This window comes from Mus caroli, chromosome 17 (assembly GCF_900094665.2).
Source record: "Mus caroli chromosome 17, CAROLI_EIJ_v1.1, whole genome shotgun sequence".
NCBI classification, from domain to species: domain Eukaryota; kingdom Metazoa; phylum Chordata; class Mammalia; order Rodentia; family Muridae; genus Mus; species Mus caroli.
Window position 1 is genome coordinate 2,377,597 of NC_034586.1, and position 6,764 is coordinate 2,384,360.

A 6,764-nucleotide genomic window follows, 5' to 3' on the forward strand; every position below is an offset into this window, starting at 1 on the left:
GCAAGTTGGGGAGGAAAGGGTTTATTCAGCTCACACTTCTACATTGCTATTCATCACCAAAGGAAGTCAGGACTGGAACTCAAGCAGGTCAGGAAGCAGGAGCTGATGCAGAGGCCATGTTCATTACTGGCTTGCTTCCCCTGGCTTGCTCATCTTGCTTTCTTATAGAACCCAAGATTACCAGCTCAGGGATGGTACCACCTACAAGGGGCCCTCCCCCTTGATCACTAATTGAGAAAATGCCTTACAGCTGGATCTCATGGAGGCTTTCCTCAACTGAAGCTCTGTTCTCTGTGATTACTCCAGCCTGTGTCAAGTTGACACACCAAACCAGCCAGTACAACAACATTCCCTAGCCTGGACCATAGATGGTATAAGAGTAAAGACATCTAGAAGCAAGCAAGGAAGGATCCAAGTGTTAGTCTGTGTTCTTGACGAGATGTGATACTTTAAGTTCCCCTTTGAAGTAGTTCCTCACAATAGTGGTTTGGAACTGGAAGACAAGCAAACACTTCCCTTCCCTATAATTATTGTTTGTTTGCTCTTTGTCACACTAACAGAAATGAAGCTACAACAGGTAGCTAAATTCATCGGAGGTAAAATAGACTTCAAGACAGGGATGCAAACAAGTTTCAATATGTTCAAAAGGACTGAAAGCTCACGTGTTCCTTGACTACAAATGGTTAACTCAGAAATGCAGAGCTGGGGCCATAGCTCAGAATGAGCCTAGCATACACAGGCCCTGTACTTGATGCTCAGCAAACACACACACACACACACACACACACACCCCACTTAAAATGGATGAGAGAGATCACAAAAAAATTTAGAAAATACTTTGGAGTCTGTAATTGATATGCAATCCAAAATGTGCGAGATGCATATGAGCTGATATTAGAGGGAAATCTATTTTAATTAGATTTAATTAGAGGGGAGTATTTTTAATATTTCAAACAAAATAAATGAAACCCATAGAAAGAGGTACAAAGAAGTCTATTCCACTTCCCCTCTTCTCTCATTGGAATTTGAAAGAAAGACACCAGGCAGGGCAGCCACAAGTCTCAGCACTTGCTCAGTGCAGGGAGATGGAGAATAGAAGAGACAAGGCAGCCATGCAGTTGTGATTCAGGGTCCAGCATGATCAGCAATGGAGGTGGGCAGAGATGCTGGCAACACTGTGGTACATCAGAAGGCAGGGGTGTGAGCAGCCTCAGAGAACACAGAGAAAGCATGCGCATGCTTTGGCCAGAATCTAAAAGGGAAGAGTTAGAGACGAGGAAAGGGAAAAGTCCTACTTTCCTGAGGACTCAGGGCAGGCTCTGTCATGCCATGTGCCACGGCCCCACAGCAAGCCCTGTCTTAAAAGTTAGGCTTCTAAAGAAACATCAATAAAGTTGCCAAACTCTAGTGCGACAGTGTGAAACTGCCAACATTTATAGGCAGCGATCTTACAGATAGCAAACGGAGAGCAGCACAATATTTTGGACAACTGTATAGACATATCGAATAACTTAAACCGAAAAAAAAAAGTGAAAAGCATAATTTACCAAAAGAGACAGAGGAAAAAATATAATACCAGAAGAGTTTGCTTTTTAATTGAATTAAACCTTAACTTGAAATAGAATGTTAGGATCGAACGAATCGATTGAGAATTCTGTCAAATACTTAAAAAAGAGGAAGAAATAACAATCTTACCATAGGTTTTTCAGTAAATAGATGAAGGATTATTCTTTTGGGGGTGGGATGGGGAGGTAGCAACACTTTATTAGGCTAGGCCAGCCAGGAGTGAATAGCCCCATAGGGGCAAAAACTTACAGATATATACTACCTTCCACCCCTGCCTTGGTGCTCTCCACTCAAGGCTGGGCTGGGCCATGGATGGGGCTGTATAGGTCTGGAAGGAGGTATGGGCTTGCTGGTGTGTGAGCCGTCTCAGAGACATTGTGTCCACTGCTGCCTCCAGTCTTGGCTGCTGAGTGATCTGTATAGTCATTAGCCTGTGGAAACAAGGAGTCAGCAGAGTTCAGGGCCGCTGCCCCATCCCTTGTGTCCCAGGCCACTTACCAGTTGCGAGGAGGCCAGCATGGAGCGGCACACCTCAAAAGCAGGCTGCCCTGCTACAAGCTCTGAAAAGGGACACCATTCATTGAGCTGGGGGAACTGGGGAACTTCCGGGAGGTGGCAATGAAGAGTTCCACATTTCTTTTGACCAGCTCCTTGTATCTCAGGGACGTTGGCATGGCCTCTTCATGGTGGTCAGCAGTTTCCCCAGGCATCTCCCTCTCAGGTTCCTCTGCATATTCTTTGGGCTCTAGAAAGTCATCTGCTACCCCTGGGTCTTCTAGGGACTCTTCCAAGCGATCCTCATCTGTAAGCCACAGATCCTTCCATCTCTCCATTGTCTTACATCCCTGCAGCTTCTGAAGGGTCTCCAGCCGTTCCTTTTCATGTTCCCAGTACAGAATATCCATGTCTGCAAATATCCCTTCTGCCAAGCCCTCCTGCCTTCAGTGTGTTTAACATAGACGTTCACGTACCACTGGTGGAAGTCCTGCAACTCGGTGGCATCCTTCCTGGAGCCTCCTCCACACCAGGTGGCACAGAATAGGGTTTACCTTTCTTGAAGGGCTTAGAGTCCAAGGAGTCAAAATGGTCCAGACTCTGCCAGGGGTCTGGGGTCTCGTGGAGCTGGGAAGCAGGTTCCAGTGCCCCTTGTCATTCCCATAGCATGTATCTCCTTGGCAAGATGGCACTCTGCTGTGAGGTTCTGGGCTCTGCAGGCTCTAGAGCAACCTCCAGGAGCTCTGCTTCATCCTCTGCATCCTCATCTCCACCGCTGAGCGCAGGACCATCTGGCTCTTGGGAGACACTGAGTACAGGAGCAGGACTCCCATTCCTAGACACTTCTATTGGCTGCTCCTCAGTGTCCTCAGGATCTTTCTGGCTCCTTGACATGGATATGGCCCCACAGGCCCCTCAGGATCTAACACAGAGGAGCCTCTGGAGTTGAAGATACATGTGTTCATCCTGAAATCCTTCCGGCTGGTCAAGCCCTCACCCTGACAGCTATACAAGGGGCACATGTTCTTTCCCACTTCATCAGGGGCCACCAGGGCCATGATCTCACTGGATGCCTGGTCATTTTTTGGATCCACATTAGCCCAGCAGTCGGAGAAGTGGTCCAGTGGCAAGAACTCACCCTCTGTCTCACAGGGAGTCCCTGAGTTGATAGCCCCGTTGCTCCCAATTTCCTGCATTGAATAGAGTTGCTTGGGTTGCCCTTTGCCAGAAATAAAATCGAGAGCCTGGTAGACCAGCGAGGTACTCCACCTTTTAACTGTAGACACAGACTGAGCCCTGGATCAATAGTGCTGCCTCAATGAAGTTCGCTGTGGTTTTGCCTTCATCAAAAGAAATGCAGATCTGGACCACCTCCTCCAGATACTCACCCAGCTGTGCCGCCATGTCCACCTTCCAGTTCTTAGTGAGATACCCGATGGGCTGCGCAGAGCGTACCGCCACATCCTTCATGTCAGAATGGGACTAGAGGCCCGGACAATGGTTCAACCCGCCCCTGGCTCTGAGGGATTCCCCCTCCCTTTCCCCCTTCCCTCCTCCTCCTCCTCTTCCTCCTCCTTCTCTTCCTCCTCCTCCTCTTCCTCCTTCTCCTTCTTTTCCTCTTTTTAAAAAAATATTATTTATTATTACTTAGATGAGTAAACTGTACCCGTCTTCAGACACACCAGAAGAGAGCATCGGATCCCATGACAGATGGTTGTGAGCCACCATGTGGTTGCTGGGATTTGAACTCAGGACCTCTCTGGAAGAGCAGTCGGTGCTCTTAACCGCTGAGCCATCTCTCCAGCCCTGAGGGATTATTCTTATACTGATTAATGAGATCAATTTCCTGCATTGAAAGTGTAGGAAATCCTGAAACAAGCATTTTATGAGAGATAGCCAACAGCTTCTGGCTGAGCTACACTTGTAACCATGTAAACAGTTTCCCCTCTGCAGGTGTTTTCTGTAAACAAACCTGTCCTTAACCCTGCAGAATCCTCAAAGGATAAACAGGAATAATGATGCAGTCTCTCTGGTCCCTCCCTCCCTCCCTCCCTCCCTCCCTCTCCAGCTGTGTAAACTCCCTGTCTCCCCCAGACTCCTGAGGGACCCTTGGTCTCTCTGGGACCTTTAAGGAATTGGTGATTTCTGTTTCATGAATTTCGGTTTCATTTCCTTGTTGGAACTCACTTGTTTGATGCTCTCGGTTAGACTGTTCTTGATAGTGGCCACCTTGCCAGATGGTCACCGTCAAAAGATGGAGACTGCAAGTCCTAGAAAGAAGCAGGAGAGGAAGAGGCAGGCAGATTTCTGAGTTCGAGGCCAGCCTGGTCTACAGAGTGAGTTTCAGGACAGCCAGGACTACACAGAGAAACCCTGTCTCGAAAAAAAAAAAAAAAGCCAAAAAAAAACCCCAAAACCCAAACAAACCCAAAAAAAAGAAAGAAAGAAAAGAAAAAAAGAAAAAAGGAAGAAGCAGGGACAGAAGCTGTTGAGGTTCAGGGCAGTGAGAGGCCACCTCAGAAAGGTGGGTGGTGCCTAAGGAGCAACACTTAAGGGTGTTTGCTCTGAATGTAAGTGCTCACCTGTGCATTACCACTGAAAACATCTGGACACACACACACACACACACACACACACACACACACACAGAACTTAGGAGACCAGAAACCACAACAGCTGTCTACTATTTTTCATTATTAGTTGTCTGAGTGAGAAAGAATTCTAAATATTTTTTTTTCTGGTTTGTTTATCGTGGTGCTGTGGGTTAGCAATTCTGAAACCCTTAAAATATTTTTTATTAATCAATTTTTAAAACAATTTCCTGCATGTATAAAAATGCATTCTGGTGACTCTCTCCCCCTTCTGTTCTCAGGTCCCTCATCCCTGCCAACCTTTCCCCCTTACAAATCTCTTTCCTGTATTCATTACTTTTGTGTGTTTATCCCACAGAGTTCATCCCATCTGAATAACTCTGGGTTTGGAACTATCCTTTAAAATATGATGAGCTTACCAGTGGGTACACAACTGGGTACTATAACTTTAATTTTTTTCAAACCCTATTTTTAATGATGGTTCTTAAATGCTTTAACCTCCCTTCTAGACCACCACCCACAAGGGATAGTGGAAAAGAAAGGATACAGGTGGTAGGGAGTAAACCTGTTTAGAAAGGTTCTTTGGAGCAACTCCCATCTGTGTTGTCAGGAAATCAGTAGGGTTAGTTTATATGTCAGCAGCGACAGCTTGATCCAGTTGCAAACACTTCACAGATACACCAGCCATCCAGTGCCATAGTGTTGGGATAGCAAAACCCAATCAGCAGTAGTGGCACGGCCTAGCAGAGATATCCAGGCCTCAGCCAAATCAGCACCAGTCAGCAGGAGGGATTCAGACCAGTGAGACACCAGGAGTTCTTGGGCGTGTCTCTTTCAGTGGAGTGAAGATCAGGGAAGACATGAGACCAGCAAGTGTTTCACAACTAGCTCTAAAAGCAAGCCCTTCTCAGTCAATTGAGACTTATTTACACTCCTTCCAAACATCACATGCAGGTCTGCCTTGCCATGTGTCTTATCCCAGTTGCACGTGAGTCTGTCCCAGTTGACATTACTCTGCCAATTGGCCTGAGTCTGTGGAAACAGCAAGAAGCTGCAGCACACCACCAGAAGTTTTCTGCTGCATTTCTCTCTATGGAGTCCCAACAAATGGAGCTCAACCATGCAATGTAAGGCAGACCAATACATGTGCGTCATCACGTGTCCTTTCACATACTTGCTTTAGCCAAACAGTCTTTCACCTGTGTCTGCTTCACCTGTCTGCTTTAGCAAAACATCCTTTCACTTGTGTCCAATTCAGGAAATCACTCCTTCACCTGTTTGCCCCAGCAAAACACCATCTGACACTACTTTCTCAAAGAACTCTTAAGTTTCCACTTCTAGGGACTGTGTGTTATTCTTTCCCCGAATCTGCCAGACACAGATGAGTGGAGGGGTTCTGTGAACTCCTCCCCATCCATGTCTTCCTGTTAGGCAGGCCTAGCTTATATGAGCTCAGCTGTCAGTTCATGGCTTTCATGTGCTTAGAGCATGGCACTTTGCTCTCCTCTCTATATTCCACAGAATTCCCTGAGCCTTAAGGGAGTGGTATAAATCTCTTGTTTAGGGCTTTCAACCATCTACAGTCTCAGTATCCCGCACAGTCATGGATCCCAGCCTTCACCTCCATTAACTGCAAAGAGAGGCTTCTCTAATTTAGGCTGAGAGTAGGCTTTGTCTGTGAGTATAAACAGAAAGATTTAAAAGGTAGCTAAGTAGCAGTAGCAGTAGTAGGTCCCCTACCCTGGGCCTCAAGGTTTTCCTAGTCACAAGCTTTGAGCGGTTTACAGTACTAAACATGTGTTATCCCTTGGGTATCAGGTCTCATATCCAAGCATGGAATGGGTTGGCTATTCCTGCTGCAGCTGCGGTACCATTTCACCAATGGGCACATCTTGCCTGGCAGATTGGTATTGTAGTTCATAGAATTCATTTTTCATTCTAGGCTTAAGGATATTTATTGAGAATTATGAGGAGAGAAAGCTACAAATGTAAAAAGCAAAAAAAAAAAAGCATAGAATATAGGTTGCACTTTGGGATTGGAATTGCATGTATAAGTTCGAGTAAATTGCTTTTAATATTGAAGAAAATAGATGTGTACATATATGTGTGTAT

General features: G+C 46.1%; 1 pseudogene; it reads right to left on the reverse strand.

The window, feature by feature from the left end:
* Window positions 1-1,366: 1,366 nt before the first annotated feature.
* LOC110283897 lies at window positions 1,367-3,531 on the reverse strand (annotated as a pseudogene).
* Between the last annotated feature and the right edge of the window lie 3,233 nt (window positions 3,532-6,764).